Here is a 20,323-nt window from a genome sequence, read left to right on the forward strand (position 1 = left end):
AAGAACACAACACCCTATACATATGGTTAACCCCGGAAGGGCTTACTTTCAACTACAATGGCAAAAAAGAAAAAATTGACTCTGTCTTCAAAGCGAAAAAATTTCTAGATAAAGATAAAGATGGATCTGAGAAACTGGAGGACAACAAGGATGCAGAAAAAGAAGAAGACAAAACTGAGGAAAGTTCTACCAACTCTTTGTCGGCTGAATCCTTAGATTTTGAAGCAGAACTAGGGGCTACGGCTCCTAAGCACCCAAAAAATAAAAAGGACTTTGAAAAGAAATGTAGAGGAAGGAAATAAGTAAAATAATGAAACTCTAATGGTCTGAATTATCAGGAACTAATAACTCTAAACTAAGAAGCATACATTCTTCTATATAACTATTGTATTAACTCTCATGCATTACTACTTTGACAATAGGGAATTATTCTTACTTTAAACAATTGTATAAACGATCTGTTGCTACTCGTAGTTTTAGTTTGTTCCCATCCCCAGACTCTATAGGTGTGTAGTTTAGAAAAGCAATAAAAATGTTTTTTAAAAAATAGAGCTTGTTGTATTTATTTCCACAACGAGCCTTATTCCTAGTAAGGAATAAATAAGGAAGGGGGAAACAATGGTAAGAAAAAGGATCTTTGGAAATAGAGAAAAGACTCAGAGAACATATTCAGTTTTTTATGGGGAGACAGGCTTAATAAAAGAACTGCCAGTTTTTAAATGTCTGGACTTTTCCAGATGATAAAGTTATTCTGCAACCAGATTGGGCAGAGCCAAACCAATCGACATTGTTTGAAGGAAAATTTTCAGCAGAGCTCCAAAACACATCCCACTTAGAGCACTTTTCTGTACTGTTTGCAAAACACTTTGCTTGTTTATCTGACATGGCAATCCTAAGGATAGCTCCCTGGAAGTAAGCCCCATTGAATAAACTCAAGCAGGATTCTGAACAGACCTGTTTAGGATTGCTGTTTCGCCTTCACTTGTCCTCCCTGGACAACTCTGGTTCAAATATGTTCCCCCCCTCTCAATTGTCCTCATTTGCCCTCAGGGTCCATGGTCCTGTAACCTGATTAGATGGACTGTGATGATCCCACAGATTTTTAACTACAGATGTGTCAGGATTTCATCATTACAAATGCAGCAGTCACAGCCTGTTAATTCAAGGAAGAGGAGGATGAGGCAGAGGAAATGATGCTACCAGTGTTTCAAATAAAAATTAATGCTTGTGCAATCCAAACATTTTTCCAAGGAAAAAAACCTGCAGGTTTTGAATCCAAAATGAAAAATCCCCTTTTTATTGGGGGGAGGTTGCTTAATGCTGTCAAATCTTTGAAATGCAAGACTCTAGGCAAGGTTACTTCCCTCAAAGTTAGTTCTGGTAGCAGTGCACTTTATATTGGGCCCCTGGACCTATTTACACTGCCCTCAATTATGAAAAGTAACGGGGGCGTGGCAGCGCTAGAAAGAAAATGGCCACCTAAAACAATCTTCTCCTCCTTTAATCACCAACACTAAAATCCATGTGATTCAAAAATCCAGTGTATGGGGGAAGAAAGCGGAAGCACTCCTCTTCAAGAAGAACCTACAACTTTAAAAGTACAACTGAAAATAAAAGGTATATCGCGTTTGTTACTCCCGGGCCAAAGATGCTTAATAACAGCCAAAATGGCGGCAGCTAATTCCAGAGCGGACAAACCAAATGCCCCAGTCATGACCACTGACTTAGTGGTGGCATTTGTGGAAAACAGAAAAACAATGTTAGAAAGTATTTCCAGCATGCTAAAGCCTCTATATGAGCAATTGGAAGTAATGCAAAAAAAGTATTCAGGAAACTAAGGGTATTGCCGAAACTGCAATGAACAGCATTTAAAATCAGAACGCTATACAAGATATCCACCAAAGTGAAGATGTATTAGCAGAAAGAACTCTAAAAATGGACCTTTCTATGCATCAAAATAATATTAAAATTCGCAGCATGGCTGAGAACGTGGAAGAAGTTGGAAATCTCCCTGCATTCCTCTCAAAATGGCTGTTGCAAGAAGTATAAGTAGAAAGCGATGTGCTGCCAGTAATAACTAAGGCATACAGACTGGGATCACTCAAATCGTTGAAGAACAGAGCGTCTAGAGACATTCTACAAATGGCAAAAAATTGAGGCCACCTCACCTATAATGGTGAAAAAAATCGAAATTTACCAGAAGCATTAGAGAAAAGGCGGGAATTGAAGCCAATAACGGTGCAACTTATGGAGGCTAATCGGAGATACAAATGGGTCTCACCCTTCATATTACAGCTAACCCATATTGGGAAGACGCACCAGATCACAACGTTGGAAGAAGGGGAAACGCTGCTTTGTTCGTTAAACCTGGAGGTCCTGATGGACATCACATTAAAGTCTCAAAAGAGAAGATTTGAAGCATCGTCCCCGCCTCCATCTGAGCCGAATAAGATGGACCACTCAGATACATGAACTTTGTTCAATGAGGCAGAAGAGGAAGAAGCTTTCATCCAAGCAGTGGTTTTAAATCCTTACATGGTTGTATTAAACTGTTGCTTTTGCTGTCTTTTATTAAGCACAAAATAATATGGGGATTGTAGTTGCTATTAGCTAGTTTTAAACACTTAGATATATATCATACGTGATCCTTGCATAGTTGTGTTTTTGCAATACTTATTGTTCTTGTTATCAATACTTAACAATAGCTAACAGAAGAGTTGTCTATAAAGATATAAAGAATATATTAATGTTGGTTGACAAACGGATGCTTTGTTTATACTCAAAGAGGAGGGAAAGTCCTAAAGGAGAGAACTGTTTTTAGTCCCATACACACACTAAGTCCTCAAGAACACTCAGTAGGTTTCATAAACCTGGTCTTCTGTAGCATTTTAGGTGGCTACAGAAGTATTGAGAACTAATACAAAAAAAAAATAATTTTCATTTAAATCTATAAAACAAAAAATATTTTAAATAAATCAATTAGTTTTAGCTGATTTTACAAAATAAAATTTAATCTCTAGAAATCATCTTTGTAACCGAATTAATTACAATTTTAATTTTGATTACACACAGGGAATTAAGTTTTATATTGTTGTTATTTAAGATATAATTAATTGAGTGTACTCAGTTCATCTACCTACCATCAATTCATTGTGACTCATTTATTTTAGTTTAAAACAATATAAACTAGTGATTAATTAACTTTGCAATTATTTATACACAGCATAGAGAAAATAAAAAATGGGTAAATAGATATTGAGTGATAAGGGGAATTTATTGTATTACCCACAAGAAAGAAGAAAGGGGAATCTAGTTTAAATAATTTCTGATCATCATCTTAGTAACAAATTGATTGAGAGGTTTAAAAGAAATACACCAAGTGCCACTACGCGTTTACGCATCTGTGGTCAAAGCTTAGTGTGTGAAATAAACACACCATACCACTGCTAAGCACCACCTCATACTTATTTATCTTATCTCACTTCCTAAGTTTGGTAAATTTACTTTTGTTTCTATAATCAATTTCTTTTCATAAATTTAAGGGCCATTCAGAGGATATTATTGGAAATCAGTCCTGAACCTACAAAGGAAGTCAAACAGAAGAAAACAACTAATTGGGTAAACCACTTTCCATAAACACAGAAGTAGTGTTCTAAAGTACAGAGAAAACTAGTCAGCTTTGCCTTAGATATATAATAGAATCAACTAAACAGAGTATACTGTAAGAAGTCGGATTGCTTGAGGCGTTGTAAGCAATATACACTCATTATGAATCCAAACACACTGAAAGTAGTATCATCCAATGTGCGTGGTCTTGGCAACGTAATCAAGAGAAAACGCATCCTATCTCATATATCAAAATGCCAGGCTGATATTGTACTTCTTCAGGAGACGCATCATAAAAAAAGGAAGCTCAAATATTCAAATCAGTCAAATTCCCAATCCAATACACAGCATCAGGGACACCTAAATCTCGAGGTGTGGCAGTTCTATTGTCAAAAAACATCTCCTTCTCCCTAACATCCAAACTGTGTGATCCACAAGGGAGATTTTTATTTGTAAAGTGACTTCTAGAGAATAAAATGACCACAATTGTAACTCTTTATGCTCCCAACGACAATCAATTGTCTTTTATAAGTGACACTATAAACAAACTGAATTCCTTTACTTATGTTAATGTGATTTTGGGGGGAGATTTCAATCTGGTCATAGATAAATAGATAGGTCTCACTTTAAACCACACTTGAAGAAAAACTGTAATAGATACACAGGATTGGGTGAGATATTCAAAGAAAATGACTTAATTTATATATGGTGAGTATTAAATCCCAATGTCAAAGATTATACTTTTTACTCAGATCGCCATGAGATTCACACCAGGATAGACTTTATGTTAATTTCATCTTCACTCCAACAGAGTCATATCAACTTCAATAGAACCATCATACTGGTCAGATCATTCATGGTTGAATTGCATCCTGATTCCAAATGATAACTCAAAGAAAAACAGACAATGTTCACTAAACACTTCTTTACTGGCAAACCCTTTCCTGAAGCAGGAACTAGAATTGGAGATTAAACAGTATTTTAAAGACAACCCACAAGAACACATCTCTTTGGCCATCCACTAGGATGCTTTTAAACCTGTACTCAGGGGCATTCTGATCTCAAAAACGGCCTTTCTAAAGAAACAGATACAAAAATTAGAATCTGATCTTACAGAACAAATTAGAACCTTAGAACAAAAACATTGTAATGTCCACTGTCCAGGACAGATCCACCAATGTCTCAGTCACACTCTCAGGCAGGGTTTAATCCAAAAGTACAATGTTTATTCCACAAACCTTATGCCAGGCAACACTGCACTCACAACATGCTCCAGTTACAAACAAGTAGACGACTGATAAAAACCCACTCTGCTAATGCCCTGCAGGTGGACATGACAACTCCAAGCGATCTTAAAGACACATTACACCACAAACATAAACAAACTGCCAGTAAAGAGGTATACAAACAGCTTTTAGTAGCAAGGAGGCGCTTAGAACAACTGGAAACTTTGAAAATTAAGAAACAACTGATATTTGTAAAACAAAAATACTGGTTTAGAACACAAAGGGACTTAAACCTGTTGTTACACAAAATTAAGTTACAAGCGACCTCCAACAGGATTTCCACTATTAAAAATCCTCAAGTTGTGATTCTCAACCAATCAGACTCTATTTGTAAGGTTTTTGAAAATTATTACAAGACACTTTATTCCTCCACTAAGCCCACAAAAATACAAATTGAACAATTCCTACAGGATTATGGCAAACTACCAAACTTAAAGGACAACCACAAATCAATAATGGAGGAACCTTTTACAGAAAGTGAAATCATAGATACAATTAAAACTCTTAAATGCTCCAAAGCTCCTGGGCCAGATGGCTATCCATCAGACTTTTATAAAACTTTTATGTTAACTTTAGCTGAACCCTTAACTGCAGCCTGTAATGATGTCTTATTACATGGCAAGCTACCTCCATCATGGAGAGAGGCGCAAACAGTAATGATACCGAAAAAAGGTAGAGACCCGTTAAGCCCGGCCTCCTATAGGCCCATTTCACTGCTAAATCAAGACTTCAAAATACTAACTGCAGCCTTGGCAAAAATAATCAACACCTTTATTTCGGAATATGTGAATCCCAACCAAGTTGGTTTTATCCCTGGTAGAGATCTGGCTGACAATACCATCAAAACATTGTCCCTTATTAATCACTGTCACAAAACTAAAAAGACAGCTATATTTTTATCGCTTGATGTTGAAAAAGCATTTGATTCAGTGGAATTTCAGTACCTCTTTTCAATGCTTGAAACAATGGGCTTTGGCCACAGATTTATTTACACAATTAGAATGCTATACTCTTCTCCCAATGACTAGGATTAAAATTAATGGAATGCACACCGACCCAATCTCCTTGCTCCGAGGCACCAGGCAAGGCTGCCCCTTGTCCCCTTTGCTATTCGCCCTAGCGGTCGAGCCACTACCCAATGCCATCAGAGCTCACCCTGACATGTCAGGCATCAAGTTAAGATCGAAGGAACACAAATTGGCATTATTCGCCGACGATATGCTTCTGTACATCACTGAACCAATAGCATCCCTCCCACCATTGCATAATCTATTAGACTGCTTTAGCCTAATCTCAGGACTGAGAATCAATGATAGCAAATCACAGATATTACAACTACATTTAACAAAAATAGAGAAGGATTCGATCAAAAAACATTACAAATTCTACTGGGTGCCCAAAGCCCTCACATATCTTGGAATCCGCATTCCTCTGGTCCAATCTGATTTATTAACAATCAATCAGCAGCAGATGCATACAGAGTTGCAAAATACTATATATAATTGGAACAAACTGAACTTAAATTGGATTGAAAGGTTTAACCTAATTAAATCTTTTATTCTACCAAAATTCATCTTTTTATTTAGAACAATCTGCTAGCAAATCTTAAACATTGGCAAGTCACTTTATCAGAGTTCTTATGGGACAAGAAAAAACCCAGGATAAGTTTCTCAATATTAAAGAGACCTAGATCAATGAGGGGATATGCTCTTCCAGACTTAATACTATACAATCGAGCGATTTTAATGGCTATCACAGTTAAAATGCTAAGACTCTCAAATAGACCCAACTGGGCAGACATTTATGATGACTTGCTATACCCACAATCTTTAGCAGATATAGTATGGTCCCAGAGAAATATTCCTGCAGTATTAAGAGACTCTATAATGGTGCTTAATCCGGCTATACAGTGCTGGAAAAGACATGCAAAATACTTACTACCTAAAATCTCTAGATACTCGTCGTTTCTTAATTAGCAATGGTTCCCTCCTGGCATGGACCACAACACTGTAAGACACTGGAGAAATAAAAACAAAACACGCATTATAGATATTACTACAAAACAAGGTATGAAAAGCAAAGTCAAAATTGAACATGTTCTACGTAAAAACATACCGTGGTTTTTTAAAATTTACAACTAAGTCACTGCATTCACTCCCTAAAGGTACCTGAAGTACTGGCACGACCACTAACAGAATTAGAACACATAATTCGTGATTCGGACGAGCTAAACAAAGGGCTCATCTCGAAAATATACCCGTTACTGATCCATCAATGCCATATCGATATGCATGGCAGAAAGATTGCACTATAGCACTAGATGATGAAACATGGTCTAAATTGTGAAAATCTGAAAATAATGTCCAGATGGTATGCAACACCCCAGAAACTCTCCCATATATCACCATCCATATCGCCAAGATGTTGGAAAGGTTGCCAACAAATAGGAGATTTTGCCCACAGTTGGTGGGAGTGTGGAAAAATTAAAGCATTTTGGCACAAAATTCTTAAAATAATTAAAGATGTGACTTCAATACTAGTTCCGTTTACACCGGAGACTTTGTTTTTAAATACGTGGCCAACAGATTTACTGAAGAGACCAAATAATGCTTGATGCTGCCAAGACCACAATTGCAACTTTTTGGAAAGATACTAAAGCTCCAACAACAGAAGCTTGGTTCGGAAATTATGGAATCACTACCTAATGGACTCTGTTACAAGCAATTAGACACTACTTCTCAAAACTCAAAGCATCAGAAGTTTATTGGAAAGTGGTACCCAATTTTAGAATATCTATCTCGACAACAATTTATTTCCTCTGAATGGTCCCAATTCTATAAATGGATTTAACACTTAGTTTCTAGATGAACTGAAGTCACTTGAATACACTTTTCCTTTACACAAATATGGAAGCATCATCCTTAATTCCTGTAGTGTGTATTTTAAATATATGATGCATTGCTGTTATTTTTCCTTTTTTTATTTATTAAATGTATATATGTTTTATCATCATTTTTATTATTATTATTTTACATATATTTTGCTTTAACTACTTGATAACAGCATGTTTTGATTAATGCAAAAATGTAAACTGTTCATAGCTTACAAAATGTTGATTTTCACATATTTACATGAAATTACACAAAATTCAAATATGTCATAATTCATGAAATTACGCTTAATTCTAAACTGTTGTAGATTTAACGGTTAATTTTTTGTCTAAAAACAATAAAAACTAATTAAAATTATGCAAAGTAACAATATTCATTGCTATTCTTTCAAAATATTTACATACTGCATCTCCAGAAAAAGTATCTGAGACAGTTCACAGCAATTTATTTATTTATTTATTTGACTTATACACTAGGTAGAGATACTACCCTCCCCCAAATACACACACACACACACACCTGTGTGTGTATACACAGAGAGAGATATATTAAAATTTAAAACAATAAACCACTAGTAATCAAAATTGATCAGATGGCATTAGACAGGGAGGACACGCTCCAATGGTAAACTGTTGCTGTCCTTAACCATAGGTCTGGCAGAACATCTCTGTCTCACAGGCTATGGGGAACTGTTTTAGGTCCTGCAGGGCATGGATGTCATTAGGCGGAGAGTTCCACTGAGCCACCGCCAGGGCCAAAAAAGCCCTGGCTCTGGTTGAGGACAGCTGGAGATCCTTTGGGCCAGGGATCACTAGGAGGTTCTTATCTCCAGAGCATAGTGTTCTTCAGGGAGTATACCGGGAAAGGCAGTCTCTTAGATATGCTGGTCCCAGACCGTTTAGGGCCTTGAAAGTCAGTACCAAAATGCTGAACCTGATCCAGTACTCAGTGCAGCTGGTGAGGCACTGGTCGAATATGTGCTGTCAAGGGGGTCCCAGTAAGGACCTGTGCTGCTGTGTTCTGGACAAGTTGCAATTTCTGGATCAGACTTACAGGCAGCCCTGCATAGAGTGTGTTACAGTAGTCTAGCCTGGAAGTGACCATTGCGTGGATTACTGTGGCTAAATCAGGGTGAGACAGGAAGGGGGCCAGTTGCCTGATCTGGCACAGCTGGAGAAATGCCAGTCTGGCAATGTTTGTGGCCATAGATAGGCCTCCAGGAACACACCCAGGCTCCTGGCAGTTGGTACCAGTGTTAGAGGTACACTGTCAAGAGTCTGGAGTTGGCACCCCAATCCTGTAGCTCCACCCCCCACCCAGCCAAAGAACCTCTGTCTTTAAAGAATTCCATTTCAGATGACTCTGTTTCAATCACCCAGCTATGGCTTCCAGCCCTTTGGCCCAAATAGATGGGGCAGTATCCAGTCGGCTGTCCATCAACAGATACAGCTGTGTGTCATCAGTATACTGGTGGCAACCCAGGCTGAAACTCCATGCCATCTGGGCAGGTGGGTGCATATAGATGTTAAATAACATCCGAGACAGCATTACCCCTAGAGGGACCCCACACACTAAGGGGTGTTGGGGCAATACCTTCTCTCCTAGTGCCACCCTTTGTCCCAGACCCTGGAGAAATGAGGTAAGCCATTTCAAGGCCACCCCATGAACTCCTGTGTCGGCAAGGTGGTGGGTCAGCAGGTCATGGTCAGCCATGTCCAACGACACTGTCAGATCGAATAATGCAGCACCAACCTGCCTTGATCCAGCTGTCTGTGAAGACTGTTGGTGAGGGTGACCAGCACCATCTCCATCCCATGGCCAGGGCGGAAGCCAGAATGGAATTGGTCCAAAGCCTCAGTGTCCTCCAGGAAACTCTGTAGCTCTTCCGCCACTGTCCTCTCAATTACCTTGCCCAGGATCTAAAGAATCCAGAGATGGTCACTTTAAATTGGAGTTACCATGGCCCCTGGATAGACCTCTGAACTAAGGGCAGACTGATAATGTCCACCAGGCGCCCCATACCTCCTTACCACTGGCTTTCACCAGCCATGACAGGCACAGGTCCAAGAGGCAAGTGGTCTGTTTAACAGTGCCAAGGATCCTGTCAATGTTGGCCTGGGAGAGTCAACTGACGTCAAATACAGAATCCAAAGGTGGCCAAGGGGTCTCCAGTTCACATACTGTATTAACATTGGTGAGCAGGTCATGGTGGAGAGACAAGACTTTATCTGCAAAAAAGCTCACAAAAGCCTCACAGCTAATAGCCAATTTACCAGTGTTTTCGATTCTCTCCATGAGAGGTGTTAAAGATCTAATTGTCCTAAACAATTGTGCTGGGCGAGAACTAGTGGATGCAATGGAGGCTGTAAAAAATTCCCTTTTAACAGCCTTCACCACCATCTCATAGGTTTTCATAAACTACCTATACAATGTTCTGATGGGTAAACTATAGGACTGTGGACTGGACTCTATGATAGGGAGATGGATAGGGAACTGGTTGGAGAACCGCACTCAAAGAGCAGTTGTCAATGTCAATTTCATCTGAATGGAGGGAGGTGTCCAGTGGGGTGCCACAAGGCTTGGTTCTGGGCCGGGTACTTTTCAATATTTTTGTAAACAATGTGGATGAGGGCGTGGAGGGGCTACTCATTAAATTTGCAGATGACACCAAACTGGGAGGAGCAGCACACCAGAAGATAGAGATAGAATGCAACGAGATCTGAACGCACCGATAAAGTGGGCAGATATGAACAAGATGCAATTTAACAAGGATAAGTGCCTAGTTCTACATCAGGGTAACAAAAATGAGGAACACACATACTGGATGGGGGATACACTTCTGGGTAGCAGTGTGTGTGAACAAGATATTGGGGTACAGGTGGACTGTAAGTTAAATATGAGCAGCCAGTGTGATGGGGCGACAAAAAAGGCTAATGAGATCTTGGGGTATATCAACAGAGTCATCACATCCAAATTGCAAGATGTCAAAATTTTATTAATTTCATTTGGGACTATAAGAAGCCTAGGATAAAATTTGAAATTTTAATTAAACCAACCAACATGGGTGGCCTAGGACTTCCATATTTAGAAAATTATTATTTAGCAGCTCAATTGCAAAATATAATACACTATGCACATCCTTGTTCTGTCAAAACATGGGTATTAATTGAACAATCTCAACTAGCTAAAGGAAAACTCTATAAAATCATTTGGCATAATAATAAAGAAATTATGCAGGAAAAAATAACCAACCCATATCTTAAATTTACCCTACATCTATGGACTAAATATCGTCATATTTTAGCTCCAGAGACCTCTCCAATAACAGGGTGTTTTAAGGACAACCCTGGTTTAGGCCAGCAATGGATTCATCTTCTTTTTTATTATGGGGGAAAAATGGCCTGCTTAGATTGGATGACCTATATAAAAACAAAAAATTTCTCTCCAAATCTCAACTGGAACTCAAGGGCAAATTTGACATACCCTGGTTGCAATATATGCAAATTTCTCACTTAATGCATAAAATAAATGCAACAAAGTCACTAGATAGAATTTGAAATTTTGATTAAAAATAAAACCGGGTCCTCTAGAGGTCTAATTTCAATTTTATATCAATCACCTTGTAAAACTTTATGAGAAAAACTTCTGACAATACACCAATCTTGGCATAAAGACTGCAGAACAAATTGGAACTTAACGCAATGGCAATCTATATGGTCATCTAGTCTATGTCAAGCTTACCTTGATTCATAGATCTTACATTCCAGGTTCCTATGTAGTATTGTTCTTTGCAGCATTGGACTTTCCTTTCACCATCAGACACATCCACAACTGAGGGTCCTTTCGGCTTTGGCCCAGCCGCTTCACTCTTTCTGGGGTTACTTGTACTTGTCCTCTGCTCTTCCTCAGTAGCATATTGGACACCTTCCGACCTGAGGGGCTCATCTTCCGGCGTCATATCTTTTAGCCTTTTGATACTGTCCATGGGGTTTTCTTGGCAAACATACTGGAGTGGGTTGCCATTACCTTCTCCAGGTGGATCACACTTGGTCTGAGTTTTGGCCTTCTTTACGGCTAACTAAATTAAAAATGGAGTTAGCTGCACTTTTATTAAGCACTGCAAAAACTTTGATTGCACAAACCTGGAAACTTAACAATGCTCTTACGATCCGCCAATGGTCTATTAAAGTATGGGATATAACAATTATGGATAAATTAGCATCGCAAATTTGGATGGCTGAAGTATTATCAAAGAAGAACATATCCTTGGAAAAATGGTTTCCCTTTTTTGATTTTGTTAATTATTCAGAAAAATATATTGATATAATTCCGTATTAAACAAATTGTTGTTATTGCTAGTTATTATCATTGTTAATTTTGAGTGATTTCTATATTCTTATAATAATTCAATTGTATATCAAGACTTTATTTTGAAAAAATCTTTTGTTAAGATTGTTGTATTTTATTGTTGTATATGTTGAAAAAATTAATTAAAAAAATTATTAAAGAAACAAATTGCAAGATGTCATAGTCCCACTGTACACTGCATTGGTCAGGCCGCACCTGGAGTATTGTGTGCAGTTCTGGAGGCCTCACTTCAAAAAGGATGTGGACAGAATGGAGCCAGTGTTTCCTCTAAGCTCTACAGTGTTGTGAGCAGAAATTCTACCTCATGAATGAAAAAAGCTTGTAGCATTAAAGTTGTAATAGTCTGCATTTGACTAAATGCAGACTCGATTACATAATTTAATGCTACTAGCTTTAATGTTACTAGCTTTAATGCTACTAGCTTTTTCACATCAATTAGTTTTTTAGAAGATTACTTCCATAACTTTGTAAAAATGGCCCCATAGGCTATAATGGAGAACCCATCTGGGGGTATCTGATGCTTGGGGGGCTGCTGTTTTGAGGTAGAGGTACTAAATTTGCATCATAGCTGCTGGTGCCTCTCCTCAAAAACCTCCCCAAGTTTCAAAAAGATTGGACCAGAGGGTCCAAATCGATGGGCCCCAGAAGGAGGTGCCCTCATCCTCCATTGTTTCCAATGGAGGGAGAAATGCCTTGTGAGAAAAGAGTAGAAATTCCTTACCAGTCTGTAAAAATGTTGTGCGCCAGCACCCCCTAGCACAGCTTAGAGGGAACTATGAATGAAATGAGTGCAGAGGAAAGCAACGAGGATGATCGGGGGCCTAGAGACCAAGCCCTATGAGGAAAGACTGAAGGACTTGGGAATGTTTAATCTGGAGAAGAGGAGGTTGAGGGGGGACATGGTTGCTCTCTTGAAGGATTTGAAGGGCTGTCACTTAGAGGAGGGCAGGGAGCTGTTCCTGTTGGCAGCAGAGGAGAGGACTCACAATAATAGGTTTAAATTAAGGGTGGGAAGGTACCAGCTGAATATTAGGAAAAACGTTTTTACAGTCAGAGTTGTGCCACAGTGGAATCAGCTGCCCAGGGAGGTGGTGAGTTCCCTCTCACTGGCAGTCTTTAAGCAGCGTCTGGACGAACACTTGTCAGGGATGCACTAGGCTGACCCTGCATCAAGCAGGGGGGTTGGACTAGATGGCCTATATGGCCCCTTCCTACTCTGTGATTCTATGATTCTATGTTCTTGCAGCTTCATCACAGGACTGCCACCAAATGTGTTCAAGCCATCTTAAGTTCCTGCTTCATCCTGCTCCATGGTATACCACAGGGCTTGTCTGGGGCGGGAGTGAAGAGGGTGTTGGGGAGTGATCTCCTTGATGGCTTCAGAGAGATATTTATTTATTTATTTATTTCACTTTTACCCCGCCCTCCCCGCCAGGCGGCTTCCAAAAACTGACAAGCAGAGGTGGGCATTCCAGTCCTTGTTCAGCTCATCCAATGAGCACCGGGAAGTATTGGATCCAGTAGAGCATTCTGGAAACCAGTTGGATCCATTAGTCTCCATGAGCAAGCATAAATCCACTCGCTGCCTAGACGGGGCGGGGATGGAACACATAGCCAGGCCTTCAGGGCATAGTGATCTGCCCATGACACCCTATCAACAGTGGTCAGGTCCATACCAATACTCGTGTCAAAGATCAAGTCCAGTGTGTGGCCTGCTTGATGTGTGGGACCTGATACAATCTGGGAGGGTCCCAGCACTGCCGTGGAGGACCAGGTCCCCAGCCTGACTAGAACCAGCCACATCAGCATGGACACTGGAGTCCCCAAGAATGACCAGTCTCAGGAACTCCAAGGCCCAGCTCGCTGCCGACTGTCGTAGGCCTGGCAGGCTATCTGCTGGTGCACTAGGTGGTTGCTACACCAGCCAGACAGCCAAACTCTCCTCAGTGTCCCTCACCAGGCCGATACAATCAATACCTGAGATCTTTGGAGCGGGGAGTACCCTGAAGGAAAATGACTCTCAGATGAGTATTGCCACCCCCACCCTTTAGCCCAAGACTGATGGAGGACTGAGAAACCGGGGGGGGGGGAGAGGAGCACTTTCAAGGCGGCAGTCTCGCTCTCCCTGGCCCATGTCTTGGTCACGCACGCCAGGTCCACTTCCTGCTCTGCAAAGTAGTTCTGCAGAGTCATGGTCCTGTTGTTGATGGACCTGGCATCGCACAGCAGTTTGGTGTAGTGGTTAAGTGTGCGGACTCTAATCTGGGAGAACCGGGTTTGATTCCTTACTCCTCCACTTGCACCTGCTGATGTGACCTTGGGTCAGTCACAAGCTCTGGCACAGCTGTTCCTGAAAGAGCAGTTTGTGTCAGAGTTCTCTCAGCCCCACCCACCTCACAGGGTGTCTGTTTTGGGGAGGGGAAGGGAAAGGAGTTTGTAAGCCGGTCTGAGACTCCGAGTGAAGGGCGGGGTATAAATCCAATCTCCTCTTCTTCTTCTTCTTCAGCATCGGGGAAGGGTTACTTTTCCTTACCTCACCACCAACATGTCTCAGGACGGGACGAAGGTTGAAAGGAGACTGAGCATATCCATATCTCCGCGTCCTTCCCTTCCAATATAGTTCAATTCAACAACATTCAAAACATTTTGTAGAAAAATCTCACTGACACATATTTACAGACAACTTCACCTATTGTATATCTGTAGATATTATATACTGCCTTACCTTCTGTATATTGCAATTTTATACAATAACATTTTTATTACAAATAAAAAAAAAACATTTTGTAAAAAAGCCCTGACCTGGATAGCCCAGGCAAGCCCAATCTCATCAGATCTAGGAAGCTAAGTGGGGCCGACCCTGGCAAGTACTTGGATGGGAGAGCTCCAGGGAATACCAGGGCCAGGAGGCAGAGGCAGGCTACACACACACATACACACACAGGCAAATGCAAAAACACAAAAAAGAAATGTAAAAAAAAAAGAACAAATAAAAACAGGCCAAATCATAATATGACCAAAAAGCAAGACAGCAAATCCAGAGGTGATAGTGGTAAGGGCTGTGTGTGCGCGTGTGCCAGTCTTCCCACTCACACCCATGTGGAATTAGGGGGCATGGTTTCCAGATAAAAGGGGGGCTTCCAGGAAAGTTCCGTTTCCAGGAGCAAAACATAAAATGAACAAAGTGGTTTTCAAGCAGTGTTGGCTTGAACAGGGCTCCTTGAGTGTTTCCCAAGTATATTCCCTAAGTGCATCTGAAGAAGTGAGCAGTGACTCACGAAAGCCCCTCCCCTGCCATGACATCAGCCATTGTGTGCCATCCACCTGGCCACACCAAACATTTGGCAGGTGGCCTCATTAAAATGTCCCATTCACAGAAGTGAGCTCCCAAAAGGGGCAGCCTGAAAGCCAGCCCCATCCCAGACTACTTAGTGTTGCGGAAGTGTACAATTTCTTTATACTTCTGGGAAGAAAGCTAGGGTCTATGTGTCATGGACAACTGGAGTAGGATGGATGTCCACCAACGTTCATCTATTAAGGCCTACATTAATCTGCTGTCAGTCTGGAACATGTTTGCGGCAGAGTTGTCAGCCTAGGCAGATTCCAGCTTGGTCCTCAAAACCCTACAAATCAAGAAAATCCGTGTGAAGGGAAGGGCTCGCAATTCCTGTTCCCTTGGGTGTTGAGAGCTTGGAAAGCCCCACAACCATCCCAAGTCTCCACTTGGGTGCTGCTAGTGCAGGGACAATGGGTTGCAGCACTTTTGCAATTTCAAGCTGTAACAAGGGATGGGAAAGCTTACCCACTACCCCTCATCTTTAGTGCAGTTTTGAAGGAAGACGTGTTTTGATAGTGTGGTGTGTTCACAGGAATTAGGCTAAGAGCATCCAAAATATACAAAATTTTAATAAACAAAAATAAAGAATACACATGATCTGTCCAAACATCAGACTGAGCAAAGATATAAAGAAAAGGTGAAAACATGCAACCCTCTCATCCTACCCTCAGTTCTTATCCTAAATGATGTTTAATTACAATAGGCTAGTACTTCTTGAAGTTGCAGCATTTAAAAGTCCATTGTTACCTTAGTTCTCAGAGATGGGACTTTTCCCTATTGTCCCTTAGCGCATGGACAAGGTTTAGTTCTTCATGGCTTGTGTTCATACAAAGAGAAAAGCAAGACCGAAGAGAATCTCCTTGTCCTGAGAATTTATAATCTCTCCCCTGAGAGTTTGTTCTCCTCTGGGTCATTCTCACTCTTCCTGATCGAGAGGAAGGAATTACTATGTAGCCATTTGGTTGTCTCTTGTGGTATGGTAACCCTTGGTTCTACTTGAGCCAGAACCATTAGCACCTGTGAGCACTCAAGTGCCCTGTGGCCTGGGCTTGATGGCTTATCCTCCAGTTTCCTTCTTTCTGCCAGCTACAAGTCTGCAGCCAGGTTCCAACTCACAAGCAGAATGTCGTCACAGTGGTTGAATAATTGGGGTGAATTCTAAAGTGGAGGGTATTTCTCCCCAACTACCACTACTAAGAAGAAAAGAACTATGCAGACAGTGTGCCCCATCAATGGCTGGATGTAGGCTGTGATTCTACAAGAATGCAGAAAAAGCACAGAAAGTAGCATTAGAGCAGCATCAGCCTGTTCCTTCCTTCAAAGAACATGATTCCCTTCCTTCCTTTCTATTTACTTTAAATAATTTTTCCTTCTGTAAGGAACTCAAAACAGTTTAGTGCCACCACAGAAGAAGTCCTGTCATGTGTGGCTACCCACCGTATTTCAGATAACAGAGTAGGCCTTCCAATGGGGACTGCAATAATCAAGCAGATTTCACGCAGGAGTAAGCAGCCCTTCAAATATTATTTTTCTTTTACCCTCACAACAGTCCCACGAGACAGGTAAGTTTGCGAGAGAAGTACCCATTCGGGGGCCATCCAAGTGAGCTCCCCCTCTACCTGCACTGGGGTCACAAAAGCTAAACATGTTGTCATGTTGTAGAGGAAGTAGAGAGCCTGTTCCTATTCAAAAGCTCACTGGGTGCCACTTTTCCCTTTTAATCAACCCTGAAACGTTATCCTCTGTATTCCCAGGTTTCTGTATTTCCATGTTCCCAACTTTCTGTCCTTCTCCAAACTAGGGTCCCAATCACATGCAGATTTTGCCACGAGATACGAATGCCAGCTGGATTTTACGGGCGCGTTCACACGGAGACATCTGGCAAGCGTTCTGCACCTGCCGGCAACCCGTAGCAGTCATCCGAAGAAGCGGAGTAAAAAATAACCAGGGAAAGTCCACTATCAAACAAGGTTGCGATGGGCGGAGGATGGAGTTGCCAGAGTGATCACCCCAGCACGCTCCAATTGCGTCACTTATCCCTTGAGGAAGCACACCAGAAGCAGGCTGCAAGGGGAAAAAACCGCTTCACCCACCGTTGCGTCAGATCACACAGCAGCAGGTCAAATTACCACGGCAGAAATAGCCGCACCAAAATAGGCACGCGGCGGCGGGATCATACAAATCCCGTGAGCCACCGTGCAATTGCTCCCTGGCACGATCAGATGCCGGGGAGACCGGTGAGGAAGCCACAGGAGGCTGCCGAACTGCGCATGTCTGAGCATGCGCAGTTCGACCAGGACCCGAGGATGCGCCGGCGGAAGAACGCGCCAGTGATCCCACGGCCGGCTTTGATGCGGCCATTCTGAAAGAACCACCTCGGTAGGTGGTTCTTTTTTGGTGCGGATTATCGCCGGAAGGGCCGGATCGGGGACAGGCACGCAACGCTTCCCAGATGTTGCGGTGGGATCGTGCCCATTTGCTCCGCCCCTGATCCGTCTCTCTCCCGGCCATAATCCTCTCGTGTGACCGGGGCCTATGTTAACCAGAATTGTTCAGGAGCATTTTAAAAGTAAGAGGTAATGGACTGGTTCAGGAAGGAGTTGTAATAAAGGGAATGGGATTGTGGACTACACTACTGCCCACAGAATGTGTAGTCTGCTGTATGTATTATTTTGCTCTCACTGCATCATTTTGTACTGATGTAATATTGCTTTCAGCATTGTGTAACTTATAAAGTGGAATGCTCTGTGCCTTGTTTCGGATTTCTCTCATTCTAGTCCTGTTATTTATTTGCTTACAAAATTTATACCTCTCCTTTCTGCCCTCAGCAGGGCCACCCAGATGGCTAACAGATTCAAGATATGCAAAAAATAATGCATCTTAAACACCATTAAAACCAAATAAAAACACAAGAAACAAAGCCAAAGCTAAAATACACATACAAAAACTTAAAAACAACACATAGGGCAGGAAGGAAGGAAGGAAGGAAGGATCACTGGGGGAATGCCGGACAAAACAAAGAAGTCTTCACCTGCTGGTGGGAGACAGCCACAGAAGGGGACAGACAAGTGTCCCAGGGAGAGAGTTCCAGAGCTTTCGTGCAGTGACCGAGAAGGCCCTCTCCTAGGTTGTCACCCGCCTAATTTCAGAAGACAGAGGCACCCAAAACAGTGGCTCTGAAGACGGCTTTAAAGGTCAACACCAGGACCTTGGATTGTGCCTGGAAACAGATTGGGAGCCAGTACAGATGGGCCAAGACTGGAGTGATACGGCCTACTGCAGTCAACATCCCTGGCTGTATCTTTTGAGGTTTCCAAAGGTTTTTCAAGGGCCGCCTCACATAGAGTCCATTGCAGTATTCTAATCTAGGTGTAACCAGGACATGCCCCACAGGGGCCAGATCTTTTCTTCCCAGGAAGGACTGGGGCTGGCTCACCAGTCAACGCTGGTAAAAGGCACTCCTGGCCACAGCTGCCGCCTGCTTCTTCAGCCGTAGGCCTGGGTCCAAGAGCTCCCAAAGACTATGGACCTGGTCCTTCAGGGGCAGAGCAACCCTATCCAGAACAGGTGACACTTTAAATCACAAGTGAGGCCTTCCGCCCACCACGGTTGCCAACCTCCAGGCAGGGGCTGGAGATCTCCCAGAATCACCACTGATATCCAGATGACAAAGATCAGTTCCCCCCAGAGAAGATGGCTGCTTTGGAGGGTGGACTCTGCATAACCCACCTTGAGTCTTAATAAGAAAGGCAGGCTATGAATAACTAATTACTGAATAGTGCCACCAAAGCATTTTTGCCTTTAAGAGCCTGGGATCTGGGCCTGATCCAGCTGGAACAAAGCACTGTCTGAAGGGAATCTACTTGGTCTAATTTAAAACCTGTTAGTACCAACTATAGAAGGAAGCTGAGTGGCAGGTTTAAATCCCCCCCCCCAATTTATTTAGGAAGCCTGGCAAACTGGAAGAAAATGAAGGCGTTTCCCAAGCAAGTTTCACAGCTGAGTAAACAAATGTGGGAGACCAAAACTGCCGTTCATGCTGGCAATGCATCTCTTACATAATGATCCTGGCCCAGCTGGGGTTCCTTCTCTAGCATACGGCTACTCCACCGTGTGCCCACGCACTGACACAGGTTTGGTTCAGACATAACACAGACCTAAGTGCCGAAGAATAGATTCTTTTGAACTATGGTGCTGGAGAAGACTCTCGAGAGTCCCCTGGACTGCAAGAAGATCAAATCAGTCAATCCTAAAAGAAATCAACCCTGACTGTTCCCTGGAAGGCCAGATAATGAAACTGAAGCTCAAATACTTTGGCCACCAAATGAGAAGGGAGCACTCCCTGGAGGAGAAGGCCCTGATGCTGGGAAAGACTGAAGGTCAAAGAAGACGGGGATGGCAAAGGATGAGATGGTGAGACAGTGTCATCGATGCAACGAACATGAAATTGAGCCAGCTTCAGAGGACAGCGGAAGACAGGAGGGCCTGGCGGGATCTGGTCCATGGGGTCGCGAAGAGTCGGACTCGACTGTGTGACTGAACAACAACAAAAGTCTGGTAGTTAGAATCAGCTTGCAGATAATCATTCAGATCCTAACTTGCCTCAACAAATGCTGATTTCCCTCCCTTTGCTCTTTTCTTTTTCTTTCCCTTACCTAGTTGGAATTTAGGGTTACCAATCTCCAGGTGGAGGCTGGAGTTCTTCCAGAATTACAACTGGCCTCCAGACTGCAGAGGTGAGTTCCCCTTGAAGGAGAGGTGGCTTCAAAGAGTGGACTCTATGGGATTTTGCATCCTTGCTTCCCCAAACTCTGCCCTCCACAGGCTCAGCCACC

This window comes from Gekko japonicus, unplaced genomic scaffold (genome assembly GCF_001447785.1).
Source record: "Gekko japonicus isolate JY-2015 unplaced genomic scaffold, Gekko_japonicus_V1.1 scaffold427, whole genome shotgun sequence".
NCBI classification, from domain to species: Eukaryota; Metazoa; Chordata; class Lepidosauria; order Squamata; family Gekkonidae; genus Gekko; species Gekko japonicus.